Source organism: Silurus meridionalis, chromosome 12, assembly GCF_014805685.1.
Source record: "Silurus meridionalis isolate SWU-2019-XX chromosome 12, ASM1480568v1, whole genome shotgun sequence".
NCBI classification, from domain to species: Eukaryota; Metazoa; Chordata; class Actinopteri; order Siluriformes; family Siluridae; genus Silurus; species Silurus meridionalis.
The window spans coordinates 14837960-14853803 of NC_060895.1; the positions used below are offsets into that span (position 1 = coordinate 14837960).

Here is a 15844-nt window from a genome sequence, read left to right on the forward strand (position 1 = left end):
TAAAATTACACAAGCATCTGCTTTCGAAAAGAAAAAAATAATTTCCTACGCCACTGGTACAACCGCCACTGTGACATTCAAGCACAGCCTTCACTTCCAGCATCCTTTCACCTGCAAATCACCAGGGCCTAATTACCAGCAAATTATCTGCCATTTCACCATCTTGCATAAGATTACTGGCCACATGATGAAACGCCACGGGGGAGACGGATCAGAGGTGAGCGACCTGTACATGCAGAAAATGTGGAATCACTCTTTTATTCGGATGATGCTGATGGACACGACGGGCTGACAGACGAAACCTGAAATTGGAGCCTTTAAACAAAATAAGTGTGGCTTATTATTGCTTTCTAAACCACCTCCAGAGGGCTGGACTCTAATTTCCTCAACTGGCTGCTCTCACTTTCTCACTCTCTTTCATTGTATTTAGCATTTTCTATGCATGCCTTTCCACCACTTCCCCTATTTTCCTTGTATGCCTTCACATTTCTTACTCTATTTTTCCCTCTCTCTCTCAATCTCTCTCTCCATATCGCTCTTTCACTCTGTCTACTTTCCGGTCCCTAGAGTCTTCTCTTTGTCACAGGACAGAGTAAGTTTCATCAGCTACTCAAGCTTTCTTTCTTTCGCTTACTCTCTCTCTCTCTATCTCTGAGCCGTTGTTACAGCATGGCCGCTGGTGCTCTGGCGAGTCTCTCCAAATAGCAGCCACTGAAGAATATTCATCTGTTCGTCCCATGATGCAACGTCAAATTTACGACGTGAGGGCAGTCCAAAGGGTTTTTCTCCTGTTGCGGTGGAAGTGCACAAATCGAGTCAAAGCAATGATATTAATGTTTAAATTTTCAAGTAGTTTTTTATACTTATAATATGTTTCCTTTACAAATGATGCAACCGACACATGAACAGCATGCGATTAAAATGAAAAACTATACACGAGTGAAGCGAAAGCAGACAGCCAGCACGCTGAAAACGTAGAAAAGCATTCAAGATTATGCGAGAAGCATCCTAGGCTGTAATCTTTCTTTTATGCTTCTTATTAACTTTACAAAACAATTATTTCTAGCCAGGCCACTTTAAAATGTACACCTGTACACCTTACGCCAATCATCTGAAAAAAGCGTAATACATACAATCATGCAGATGCCGGTCCAGGGCTTCAGTTAATGTTGACTTCAAAAGTCAGAATGAGGAAAAGATCTAAAAAAGATCTCAAAGCTATTTGACAGTGGCATGTTTGTTATAGCCACCATGTTTGTTTTATGCATTTACATTTCCTGGGATTTTCACACACAGCATTACACAGAATTGTGTAAAAATACAACATCCAGTGAGTCGGTACGTCAGTCAAAAATGCCTTGCTTTTGAAAGAAATCAAAGAAGAATTGTTTGAGCTAAACCCATAATCACTCTACACCCGTTATGAGCAGAAAAGCATCTCAGAACAAGCGAGATGTCAAACCTTTAGGCAGATTGACTACAACAGCAGAAGTCCACATCAGTAACCACTCCTGTCAGCTGAAAACCAGAATCTGAGGCTACAGTAGGCACAGCCTGATCAAAACTGGACAGCTGAAAACCACACAATGCTTTTCTTCAGCTGTCATTCTTTTTCTGCGTATAATTCATAATGAATGGATGACAGATGATGAAGCTGCAGGTAGGTATATGGAAACGCTGACAAATCCAGGAAAAGTGCAGCGCAAATGTGTCATATAAATCCACAATCTGTCGTGGTGAACAGTTATAAATTATGTTAGATGTGTTCAAATGTTATCTTTTAAGTGTTATACTGAGAAAAAGAACCACATCTTATACCAAACGTTTGTTGCATTTTATGAGGACGGAAAAAGGTTGCTTGCTTTAGCAATGACAGCTACATGAACATAATTTCATGTCCCTCAGTGTGACTGTACTGACTAGATGAGAAGGAAACTGTCAGTTTTCTGACTAAATAAAACTTTGTAAATGTAAATAAAACTTTGTAAACCTTGTAAATGAGAACACTTTTCACTTTTATTTGTTCAACCACTTTTTGTCAGTACATACAATGATTTTTTTTTGTTTTTTACCTTTTCTATAAAAGTTAAAGTTAAAGCATGTCCAAATGTTTGACAGACTTTGACTGTATATGCTGAGATTTTTTTTTTTTACGTTTAAGCAACTGAATCCACTGAATCTGTATTGTTTGATTATAATATTCATGCCCAGACAGCACATTACAAGTGTCTGCCTCTCAGACACTCAATGCAGTGCTATAAATCTTCTCTTATGGTTCCTAATTGACAGCGCTTGGCTACCGGAGAAAGGGCGTTAGACCGGTAAAGCCACAGCATTTTTTATAACTGCTAGCGCATTTCCTCCATTAGTCCAGACTACACAGATAATTGTAATCGTAATGGCTATGTAATAATGCCTTGGTTACGGACATTACTCCAGCAGATCTACGAGAGCCGTAAGCGAACCAGACGGCCTGTCTGTCTAGGTGCGAAGCGTTATTCCACACTCGTACACTCCACTGGATATATATGAGGCGTGTTAAAGTTTGTGACAGTAAATTAAGCTGCGGTGACAAAAAGCTGAAATCCGAGTCTTGCGCCGAGATCATGATTAGGTTCCCGTGGCTTATGCGAATCATCACAGAAATTGCTACATGTGTAGTGTGAAATGGAGGACACAATGGACATTCTGTTAGTGACCGCTCAGGAGGGGAACATGAGCCCTCTTGCTCTCTTGAAAGTGGCTCGAGTATGTATTGTCGCCCCCCTCCCTCTCTTTCCTGAAGCTACTTCGGTGGCTGATTCTGCCTCGTATTGCCAATGAGCAGGATGGGAGTAAAAGGGCCCCATTCATTGCGTGGGTCACCCGACATCTCTCCAGCGGAGGGAAAGAAAAGAATCAATATGATTCAAAGATGCTTATTAAACCCCAGCCTGTGCATCTGAAGAAAGAAAAAAAGAAACGCGTCCTGTGTTGACTTAAAACATGAAGTTGAACCCGCTATATTTGAAGAAATGTATAAGGTTTAGTCATGCCTGTTCATTTCATGTTCAAACTTTCTCAGAAGTTCTTTGCAGAACCATGTGTTTTTAACCACAAAAAAACAAAAAACCTTTTTTCGACTTTTCGTTTGTTTGTTTGCTTTATTTAATCCCCATAGTAATGCACACTACCGGGTTCCATACCTCAATTGTTTGGTTTCAAAACAATGCTTTTAACTTAATCTGTCAAATTATTTCACATTATTATTTGCCAGAAGTTTCTTGAAAACACAGGAAGCTGAAAAACAACTTCAATCCCAAACACTTCTAGTTTTCCTGGAACAAGTGTTGAAGATTCGGTGTTCGCTTGTGCCCAGCTGAACTTATGGTGATAATTCGACACCGGGGATTGTGTGACTGATGTGAGAGAGTCCACAGGGCAGTAAACTCATGGGATCAAGAAGGGCACATGCTTCAGGGCTCATGCTTTAGGTGTACCACAATAGAGTCAGAGGCCTGAAAGCTAAGTGCTGCCTCCTTATTAAAGCGCAAAAAACAAAGAGCATTCATCATCTTTCCATTGTGTATAGTGTCCCGCCGTGTCGAAAAACACCTCCATCGGATTCCATTTACGCCGTGTCCGTGCACGATAGGAATAAGGTCGTTTGCAGGCCATGTGGTGCATTAGCATGTTTAAACAAAGCACACAATGCATGTGAAGGATAAAGTGAGAACTAGGCGCTGACCCCACTCGTTGGCCGGGAGTGTTATCACCGCTAACGGCAAATAGAAGTTAATTGATTAATTATTCTGTTTAAAGGATCTACTGCTTTCAGCTGTCAAGCAACCACGAGCAATAACTCTTCCTGGGCTTTTATGTATTCCACGCATCACCCGCCATCCCTGATTGATTAAACTAAACTAAACAAACCGCTTCGACTTCAATTTCACACCTTCACTCATCTACATTTATCAAAGTGTTCTATTCAAATCGTGAGCAACGACAAACAAAAACTGTAATCCATATTACGGGAAAACAAGCCAAGTGTGTCCTCCATATCCACAGAAATAAGAACAAATGATCCCTGGGAATGCTGTTGTGTGCTGTGCACGAATCAGTAAGCATGTGCTAGAGGAACCAAGGGTCTACCTGGCTGGAAGTGTATAGGAGGTGGGCACGTCCTGTGAAAAAGGCCCTCTCCAAGGTCATTTGGATGTAAATGTGGCAGCTGCTGATCCTGAGCCCTGCTTTCAGAATGCACAATGTCTAAGTCCTAAGTCCAAGTCTATGTGAGGGACAAGCTTTTCTTCTTCACCAACTGCTTGGGGGGGTGAAAAAATGTGCCTCTCGTATATGAGGCCTGAACTGCATTTTGCCCAACAGCCGCATTTAGAAGAGAATGGTGCAAAGCTTTGACAGCTGCATAACTCCACTAAGAATGTGTCTACTTGAATGAAAATTTCCCTGAGATTATGCAAGTTTCATTTGATAAAAAGACAGAAAGAGAAAAAGAGAGAGAGAGGAATATCCTTCTCTGAGCAGATCTCAAGACACTTCAGTGTTCCGGTGACCAGTCACCATTGAGTGAATCTGAAAATAAAGATTACTGTTTTTTTTCCGTTGCTCCCAGCTCTTGGTTACAATAAAATGTTATCTCGATAGGATGCTATTAGTCCTTCGTGCGATAAATCACTGTGTGACAGACTGCAGTTTCGACTAAGCATAATGCTCCAGGCATGTGAATACAGCACCCTCTCCCCTCTCACATCTCTCAAGTCTGTGGATACAGAGCGAGAGGGTCGGCTGAGTTTTTAAAGCTCGCTTAATGCATTAATGGAAAAAGCGTGACGATGATGTATGTCATGTCTGATCAGACACACATGTTATAAGTCGCCTCCGATGTGTTGGCATGGCGTAATTCCCCCTAAATAAAACGAGGAGCAAATGAAGCGTTGTTAAAGAGGCTAAATTACATTTAGAGCCATTCATTCAATCGCTTCCTTTTCTTCCTATCATTAGGCCTTGACACAGACTGCAAAAATAAAGGAGGCCAACAGTGATGTATTGTTTTGACTGAGCTTTCGTAAGACTACAATTAGCAAAACCTAATTACCACAATTAAACAAGACCTTATTTGATAATTAACAATCTAAGCTGTTGGGTGTTTTTTATATTCCCTCCGGCAAAATTCCACTGGAAATCTTATTTAAGGGAAAGTCTATTTATAATTATAAACCAGCCAACATCTTAAGAAGATTTAACAGAAAAGTCTTTCCTTCTCATTCTTTACTACTTTCGTTTCTTTTTGGACACAAGACACCTGAATAAGGAGCAGCCAGACCTGCATAGTTGCCCTGACCTCGGAAGAAAAGAGGCATTTTCCCAGCTCATAAACCATCGCTATCATTAAGCCTGTGCAATATCAAATACCTGCCTCCGTTAAGTGTTCTATGATTACAGATTACATGCAAGATCTTTCAGAGATGAGGTCTGAAAGCTTTTAGATATTAACCACGAACAAATAACATAAAACAGTCGAATGAATAAACAGGTGGCTGTTGGGCAAACTGCTGTGTGGCATTGTCCTTTATGAACAACTGTGGGTTTTACTGAGCAGTTGGGCATTGTTTTAAATCAGGGTAATCACATGTCTGGGTGGTATTTATAGCACTATAAACTTACTTACAATAAAAGCTTAATTACCTTAGCAGAACGCCCAAACACCAAGGGTCACACCAATTTTCCCATTGATCCGCCATAGGGTTGTGAGTGCACATGAGGTCACAGTTGTAATGCGCTTCATTGATCTGGCCTTGCATGTATGCCCTGCTTTATAACTATACAAACCACATCCGCTTGTGATATAATCATTCGCCTTTTGCTTCTCTATCCAACTTTCCTTATGCTAGACTCGGCAGCGCTGAAGGATTTGACTTCACCGAAATGAGGAAGCTGATGAGAGTTCTGATTACTTTCTTCACAAGCTGATGAAAGATCACGCTGCTTTGTTCCTGAAAAATTTGTTGGGCTTAAGCAACACGTGTCCTGTAGGATACTTCATCAGAATGCAGGCTGTGGGTTAAAAAAAATAATACTAACCACTGTGAACTTAGTTTGAGATTTAAAGGTGTGAGATTAAAAGAAAAAAAAGCTAAGATTAAATTATGTGCCACTTGGGAAGATGTGTGAAACATTTGAAAAGGGAAGAAGAGAAAAGAAAAACAGTGGGGTTCTCACTTCAGCTCTATCACACTAGGTTTCAGTGAAGTGTTCTACCAGCAAAACCACCTCCAAACAGCCGGTCGCTAAAAGCAGTGATCAAATGGTTGTGGCACTGCAGGGATGAAAGACCCAGCAGGGGTGCAATTGTCGACTGCTTTAATAGGAGGGAGAAGCAACAAAAGGACAATGAGCCACACTTCCCCATACTCTGGCTGTCCACTTTCCAGTGAAGCCTCCTCCTTCCCTCAGTAACTGTAAACTCTCTGCAATTATTGCATGAGAGACTCCGAGTCCCCACTGAAAGCCTCACCAGAGAGCTGAGGCAGTTCGCTGTACTGCCTTTATCATTGTTTTTCGTCTCCGAAGGCCCCCAACAAGATGGGAGTTTTATGAGATGTCGCATCAGAAACAGCATATGAAAAAAGCAAGTTTGGACTTTTGCACATTTCTTTAGGTCAGATCTTACACATATTTGGAAGAAGCTTTCATGAGAACATGGACGTGAGTCTGTTGCACCGATGAAACGCCAATATAACTTACCTCCATACACTATTCTTTGTCATGGGTGAATTAGTTGCGGAAAGATGAGAACCGAATATGCTTAATACAAAACGACAGAAAAAAACATATTGAGAAAGAGTAAGGCATTGAGGGAGAGATAACAAAGGGGGCTCTGTCTTTGCTTTGTTTCCTTTTCATTGCCTAACGATCGGCTCTTCTTTGTTCCTATGTGCTCATCAACTTGGACCAACAACAAGAAAGGTCAGCCTCTACACTGACCCACCAACTTCAGACTCATTTATTGCTATTACCCCTAGTGCTTCATGCAAAACCTCAGACCTCAATCCAGCTATTCAATCATTTGGGCCTCACTACAGCCAGCGGGAGCTACTTGTGATTTTCGGAGCGCCCCAGCACTCCATCCTGAACAGCCAGAGGAGGCTGATTTGCATTCCACACAAGTGTCCGTTTAGGGAAATAGTAGCTCAAGAAAAGTTTTCTTATGCATGCAGCCTGTGGGGCATTTTAGAACTGACTTTTGGATTTCGGGCCCAATAGTGTTCAGCTACAGGCTTAACCATGGCTGACAGAAAGAGTAATACATGCAGTGCACAGCAAAAAAAAAAAAAAAAAAAAACACCAGTGCAGGTTTTTCCTCTAAAGCTTTGCACGACTTGTTTTTTCATTACAGCATCCCTGTTCATTTATTTTTCTTTTCCACAACAATACAGGTTATTGCAAACTTTTTAATATTAACCCATTACCACTATCTCACCCCATACACACTTTTACATATAATCTCCAAAATTCCCCAGAAAAGAAATCGTGCTGCAGAATGAGCATGTCGAATCCGTGAAGATGATACGCTTTTATGACATGATCTTGTTTGCATCGACTTCTTCTCATCTATTCGCGTAGGCAGTGCAGATGGAGGAAGCGCGTGATATGAGCTGCACATTGCAGCGGTTTAACAGGAAAGCAGGCACGCGCATATAAAAACGAGAAATCAGCGCTGCGTTTTTAGAAATAAAAACATTTTGTTTTTGGCTATTTATTTTTAATCCTCTAAAGCATGCACCAGTAAGGTGATTGTATCCATGCATTTACTGTTACTCGCAATATTACTATTATTTGATTGCCAGCCTCGATTGATTTGCCGTGTAGGCGGTGCACGCGCAACCCCAAGCACACCAATGCATGGCCCTTTGGACTAACTGAAAGAGCTCAAATCAGCTATAATTACAGTCATTATGATTTATTCTATTTCTAATCATTCAATGAGAGCAACTTTTTTTATCCATCACATTGTGCTGGAGCTCGAGCTGCAGCCCCAGAGCAAGCAAGCTCAATCCTATGTGTGATGTGTTGGATTGTGAGTGCACTAAAGCCCTTAGGTGTGATCCCCAGTTTAGTTAAGTGTACTAACCGAAAATTATTAATAATAATAATAATAATAATAATAATAATAATAATAATAATAATAATAAAAGCAGAAACCCCAGTGCGCTGCGTGATGCTCCTTTGCACTGCGTGCGTTTGCAGCACCACGCACTTTCAAGTGAAGGAAAAATGAGAAGCTCACCATTCTGGAAGCAGATCCGCGTTTAAGCCGTAGCGATGTCCAAATCTCTTATTCTTTCTATCTTGATTATTTTTTGTGCTTTCTCTCAATGAGTGCAGGATGCGCTGGATTTATCACTCGCACGTCGTCTCCCATGAGAGAATTAACACGAGGTGAAGCGTCCAGTGCGCAGCGGCATCATTTCGGAGGAGAGACACTCAGAGTGCTGGAGAGAGTCCGGATTGGATGGGCAATAGCACAGAAAGAGCAGCAGAATAAACGCTGTAACAATGCGATCTGAATTTAAAAAAAATCAAGGAACGGAAGGAAAAAGAAAATGAACCCGAGATGGAAAGATGCAGCTACTGCCGCGTTATCCTACGTGTGCAGGATACAGGATACGGACGGTGCGAAAGGCGGCGGGGAAACGCCGGAGCGCGACTTCACAACGGCCCCGTGCAAGCCAGAGCCGGCGCGTACCATGTGGGAGAGCGTGTGGAGGGGTGCGTTTCGTGTTGGGTCGTGCGAGGGCGGTGGAGAGAGGTGGAGAGAGAGAGAGAGAGAGAGAGAGAGAGAGAGAGAGAGAGAGAGAGCGAGCTCTGGCTACTCATGAGTATAAGCGGACACGCTTCCACCATAGGAGGCGTACTACTGTAGCCCTCCTCAGTGCCGTAGGGGTTTGGGATGTAGTCACATTGTTGGCACACAAGACCACAGCACGAAGACTGTGCATTGTGGCTGCGTCCTAAATCTAACAACGCCTCAAGATTGTGCATCTTTTTCCCCCCAAAATTTCATATTTAATGTTTTTGGATATTCCTCCACCCATATAGTTCAGAATGCTTGTGGTGAAAAGGATCCTCCTGACATTATTCATCATGCTTTCATTTATAACAGTTGTAAATTTAGGGCACTTGGCAGATGCCTTTATCCAGAGCAACCTACATTTATATCATTTATACAACTGAGCAATTGAGGGCCTTGCTCAAGGGCCCAGCAGTAGCAGCTTGGTGGAGCTGGAATTTGAACTCACAGCTGTTTGATCAAAAGTCCAAGATACTAACCACTGAGCTACTAATTCCCTCTGAGACACCAGGAGACAATCCTGAAATCTCAGCGTAGAAAACCATGGTCCTAAAGCTACCTATACAACAATGTTTGTGACAAATAAAAATCTTGAAACTTGAAAAGTCAAGTTGATAGAGAGCTGGTGACTTCTTTTAACATGACTGACAGCCACTATTGACCACAGACTAGAAGTGGGTGTACCCATTGATAATGAGAAACAGATGAGAAACCTTATATTTTATGCAAATCTAGATTAACCTGGTGCAGTGACTTCTAATGGGAGAGAAGACAGTAGAGCGCACATTATCCACCCTTGCTGGGTGTGTAACCATCTGATAAAAGTACTTCCTACTTTCACTGGCTTAACTTTCTGAGACTGGTGACTTGTGCAATGATTATTTCATGTGTAAATGTAGCTTATGTGGCATCCAGCTAGGAGCCCGTTACAACCAGCACTCATTTAATTTCATACAGGCTACATAATTCATACCTATTCATTACAGAACATGTTTAATACATTTGAAAGAGATTTATGCCCTAAGCGTTTTTTTGATATGCTCTATTGCCATTACAAAAGTATATACTAAACACTGAAGTATGAAGTATAGTTGAGCAGTGGGTATTGTTGCAGGTTCACATGCAGCGCTAGAGGTCACAAGTTCGATCCTGAGCTCAGGTTACTGCCTGTGTGAAGTTTCACACATTTTCAATCTGAAAATCTAAACCAGTTTCCTCAGAGTTCTCCGGTTTCCTCCCACCTCCTATTAAAACTTGCAAGTATGTGGTTTGGCCACTCTAAATTGCCCCTAGGTGTAAATGTGTGTCATTGGTGTTCGAAGAGGTGGTAGTAGCTCAGTGGTTAAGGCATTGTACTTTGGATTGGAAAGTCAACAAGGTCAAATCCCAGCACCACCAAGTTACCACTGCTTGGCCCTTGGGCAGGACTCTTAACCCCCACCTGGTTATTGCTCTGGATGAGGGCATCTGCCAAATGCCGTAAATGTAAGATTGATTGGTTACCCCTGAGTGGGGTATTTCAACTTCATGCCCATTGTTTTTCAGGCAGGTTCTGGATACCACAAAACCCTGACCAAGATAAAGCATTTTTATTTAAAAATTAATAAAGAATGAATTAATTCCCAATCATTTCTTTTCATTAGAAACACAATCAATTCTGATGTAATAATTGTTTTTTTTTTTACTGTATTAAGATAATGCAAATCCCCAATCACCTGTTGAAATATCACAATTAAAATTAAAGATCTGTGTATAAATAACCAGTCTGACCATCTTTATTAATACACAAATAAAGAAAGATGGTCAACCAGTCTGACCAGCTCAGCCTGTGTATTGGCTAAACTAGATTTCTTTAGTTGATACATTTCTTTATCATTTAACATGCATGTGTTCATTTTTTCTTATCTACTGTATACACGAAATTCTTTTGGATATTTTACTTTTCCTATCTTTTCCAATCTAAGGCAAACACTACACAGGAAACTGGGGAGGTGGTAGCTCAGTGGTTAAGGCTCTGGGCTCCCGATCAGGTCAGTGTTCAAGCCCTGGTATTACCAATCTGCCACGCTTGGGGCCCTTGAGCAAGGCCCATAACCCTCTGTGCTTCAGGGGTGCTGCAACATGGCTGACCCTACACTCTGACCCCAGCTTCCTAACATTGCTGGGATATGTGAAGAAAGAAACTCACTGTGACAAATATAAAGTACCTTTCTTTACCTTACATACAAGTATTATACTACTTCATGAAAATTGCTACTGGGAAAAAATTCAGAAAGCCCCAAGGTTTCATATTCATTCAGAACAGTTAGAGGATTTTATCTGTCCATTCAACAAGGGGGTCAATAAAAAATAGCTAAGCATGATTTATTAAAGCCCTTGTTACAGGGTTGTTTGTTCAATTAAAATGACAGTGATAAGAATGTTGTCATTTTCTAATACACTAAAGATATTTGAGTTTAAGAGCATTAAAAACATCATATGAATATCAGATCATATATCCTATGAATTAGAATCGCAGCTTTCATTTCATGATGTTTACATTTAGAGAACTTACTCTTAGATGAGCAATAGTATAGAAATAATATAACAGACTTTGTAAATTAAAGTAAACAACATTTATCATTTGGAGGCATATCCCAACTTACCATAACTGAACCAAGCCTGGGGGCCCAATGGCATCATCAAACTGTGGCATTCTTCTTTTGTGATCTTTTACAGACTTGTACTGCAGCTTCTTCCAGTTTGTGTTTGTTTTAGGGGTTCCTCTATTCAGACTCCTCTTCAGGAGTTGGGTTAGGTCTGGTGACTGACTTGGCCAATCTAAAAGCTTTCCACTGTCAACAACCCCCTCTCCTCTGATGAAGTCTTTTGTTGTGTTGGCAGCATGTTTTGGTTCTCTTTCTAGCTATACAATTGGGTTGCTCTTAATTAAATTAGATTATTTTGTCTGTAAATTGGCAGACAAAATGTTTCTGTAGGCATCTGAATTATTCTGCCTATGCATCATGAGTTGCATTATATCAGTAAAGATGCTTGACCAATGAGATCATATTTTGTATTATGAGCATCTTCTTGCTTTCTCCACACTTTGGCCTTTTCATCACTTTAGTCGAGGTCAGTATTGGTTTTTGAGTGGTTTGTCTCTTGTGGTGCGACCTCTATATTTCTGCTCTCAAAGTTTTTAACAGATGGTGCATTGAGATACTTTCAATCCTGCCCTCTGGAGGTTGTTGGTTTATATATATATATATATATATATATATATATATATATATATATATATATATATATATATATATATATATATATATATACACACAGTACAGACCAAAAGTTTGGACACACCTTCTCATTCAAAGAGTCTTTATTTTCATGACTATGAAAATTGTAGAGTCACACTGAAGGCATCAAAACTATGAATTAACACATGTGGAATTATATACATAACAAAAAAGTGTACAGCGGTCAATGTCATACAGAGGTTTTCCAAGATGGTTTTCACTCGGAACAGGCCTTGCATGGGTCAAAGCATCAAAGTTGAGTCCTCCTTCACAAAATAGACGCATGAGTGCTGCCCGCATTGCTTTAGAGGAAGGTCCACTTGTCAGTGCTCAGACCATACGCCACACACTGCAACCAGTCTGTTGGCATGCCCGTCGTCCCAGAAGGAAGCTGCTTCTGAAGCTGGCTCACAAGAAAGCCCACAAACAGTTTGCTGAAGACAACCTGTCCAAGAGCATGAATTTCTGGAAACGTCCTGTGGTCTGATGAGACTAAGATAAACTTGTTTGGCTCAGATGGTGTCAAGCATGTGTAAAGATGTCCTGGTGAGGAGTAACTTAAATTGTGTCTTGCCTACAGTCAAGCATAGTGGTGGTAGTGTCTAGGTCTGGAGCTGCATGGGTGCTGCTGGTACTGGGGAGCTGTGGTTCATTGAGGAAAACATGGATTCCAACATGTACTGTGACATTCTAAAGCAGAACCTTATGCTCTCCCTTCAGAAACTTAAATGGCAGTTTTCCAACATTAAAACGACCCCAAACAAACCACACCAAGATGACAACTGCCTTGCTGACGGTGAAGGTAATGGAGTGGCCAAGTATGTCTCCAGACCTGAACACTATTGAGCACCTGTGGGGCATCCTCAAGCAGAAGGTGGAGAAGCCCCATGTGTCTAACATCTAACAATGACGATCTTGACTTAAGCCTCTTGAACTTTACTCAGGTCATGTTAGAATTACTTTTTGCAAATCAAAATTTTAAATGTAGCTAGCTGTTAATCTTAGTACCACAACCTTATTTTCATAGGAAAAATTCTAAACTGATCTGACCTGAATGGGAGGAGGAATGTTTGTATGCAGATGATGTATAGAAAGAAAATAATAATAATCATGTAATTGAGTGATGGTCCACTTTCTTAAACTACAGCTATTTACATTTTTTATTAATTAATTTAAGAATGTTTTACATTCACATTTTTTATCTATTTATGGTTACATTAAATGCTCCTGTTAGCACTTATCTTATAATAGCTATAAATAGTTATATTTTTATAATCCGTTGTAACATACAGTATGAAGTGCATCTATAAATACAAAGATTACAATCACCCCATCAAATCTTGTTTTTTTTTTTTTTTGAAAATGGTGTGGAAATGCAAATGTTATTATCCAATAAACTGGCTCTGAATGAGTAACTAAAATGAAAATTGTTGTAAAAATATGTTCACAGCCTCATTAGCCTTCTGGTGGTGTGTTTTGCGCACTGGTCCTGTCATTCAGAAGCGTGTTTGCCTCCTTCCATGATGCAAATCATGTATATACATCAGGGCCAGCAAGGCCTTCTCTTCAGAAAAATCACTGACTTAGATTTCAATATATTTTTGTCCATGAAAATGTCTAAAATGATTCTCATTAGTCTATTATATTCATTTCATAGCGTTTCTTTCTGGACACTGCTTTTAGGAGAGTCTGTTTATGTTGGAGTTTCTATCCAATCAGATTTTATCTGTCACATCATGTGTTGCCGAGTTCAGAGGAACCTGCATAGAGCCTTCAGAAACAGCAGTGCGAGCGCAGGTAGTGTACAGCACAAGTTGCTTAAAGCTGTTGCTTTAGCCAATCAGATTTCAAGTTCACGGCACTAGGGCTATCTAGCAGGTACACAATAACCTCTGCATTTTCACGTCCTTTGATTGGATGGTCAGAGGGTGCATGAGTGACAGCTCGAGGTAAATATACCTCGAAAATAGGTATAAGGATAATATTGATGCTTGATGCTAGAGATGATGTTGGTGGAGGTGCAGCTATGGCTGCAGTGTAAGGAGACTTGTTGAATTGTATTTATTGGGTATTTTGCTTTAGTAATGGCATTCATTCTTGCTGCACGAGATTCCTGTCTGTGATGCAGCACTCTGTTATACTGTGTTTCTGTATAATATTCATGTTTTCCATAGCCGTGGCTCATCATAATAAGGGGTAGGTTCAGGTATGACACCACTGAAGGCCTAGGTGTGAAATATACATATATAGATATATACATATATTCATATATACAGTATGTAGAATGTAAAAAGTAAAACGTAAACACATTGCCTGGTAAACTTTCAGAAAAACAGCACTATTTTAAAGAAGTGTTAATAAAGGATGTACTCTGCCCATGTTTGGCTGAGCAATTTAGTTTGGCTTACAGATCAAGCATCTGAACTGCGTAATCTCTCCCTCACATTAAGTTCATTTTAAACAGCTCCATTTGAGATCGTCACCGAGCAACTCTACTTGACTGGGTTTACTGAGGAAATCTCAGCATGTGTTTTTCTACAACCCCTGCTAAAACCTCTGACACTAGGAGTTTGAAGATTAGGCAGACACAGAACCTTCATGTTGTCCCACCTGACATTTCCTTTGTTGGGGTCACAGCATTTAAATGAGGTCTGCCACAAAACTCATGCCTGTGTCAAGCGCTTTCTCTTTTTCTCTACTCCTTCACAAGGCATAAAGAATGTTCAAGGATCCCTATCCCACCAAGTGTGTTTGGTTACCCTGAGAACAAGGCAGAGGCCAGGAGGTGGTATGTGTGTGCCTTCAATTCGCTGCATTATCCACAGGCAGCTAATCTGGGCGAGGCTTAGGGTTCTCAGTGGCCGTGAATAGATGAGTGAAAAGTTAAATATTCTTTCAAATGGTAAACAGTCAGGCCGAGCTAGGATTGTGATGGTGTCGCCATGGGATTTTGGAGCCCCTCGGTTGACACAGGCAACAGGAAGACGAGTTCAGGCTCATTATCAGGACACCCACATGTGCGCCTACACACCCTAGCGCACAGGAGAGCCTGGGAAGCCTGACTATCTGTGATGAATAAAATCAGGCAGTGTGAAAAAGTGAATGGGAGAGAAATGTGCTGCAAATTTACTTTAGCCTTCACACTGCAATGAATGATGCACACAGCCAGGACTTGTAATGAAAGAAATACAGTTGAAGATCTGCTTTGTGTATTGTGGCTTCATATAGGCTTACCATATGCATGCAGCCTGCCTTAGAGAAATCCAAATTCTGCTTCAAACCATGTGCTACAGACCATATGCTTAGTAGTTCTGGGTTACCTAGGTTAGTGCATTATTATTTTTTAAACAATTAATATTTGATTTGACTTCAAATTATATGGTATATGATTATATAATTATAGGGGATTATATCTGTGATAAACGAATAGTCTACAGTGCAAGAAAAAGCTCCAATGTGCCACCAAGTCACATGTAGTTAGAAAGCACAAAGTAACACATTACAGGCAGCAATAGTTCATTTGGTCATAACATTTTCAGATTTCTGGTTAAATTGTAATTATAATATAATGGTTGAATCATAGTAAAATATAATTTCTGTTTTTTGCTGGTTTTATCCACATATAACATTTGAAATATAACTTATAAAGCATTAAATCCAACAACTCGACACAATCATGTCAAGTTATATATCCTTAACAAGCTTGTTTAAC

General features: G+C 40.4%; 1 protein-coding gene across 11 annotated transcripts in view; it reads right to left on the minus strand.

Annotated features, from left to right (window-relative positions):
* tenm4 (teneurin transmembrane protein 4) overlaps positions 1–8735 on the minus strand; it is a 202193-nt gene extending 193458 nt beyond the window's left edge. For all 11 annotated transcript variants that reach the window (XM_046862857.1, XM_046862855.1, XM_046862856.1 and 8 more), the window contains exon 1: positions 8288–8735. The gene's annotated coding sequence lies outside the window, so the exon portion shown is untranslated. The remainder of the gene's footprint in view (positions 1–8287) is intronic.
* Between the last annotated feature and the right edge of the window lie 7109 nt (positions 8736–15844).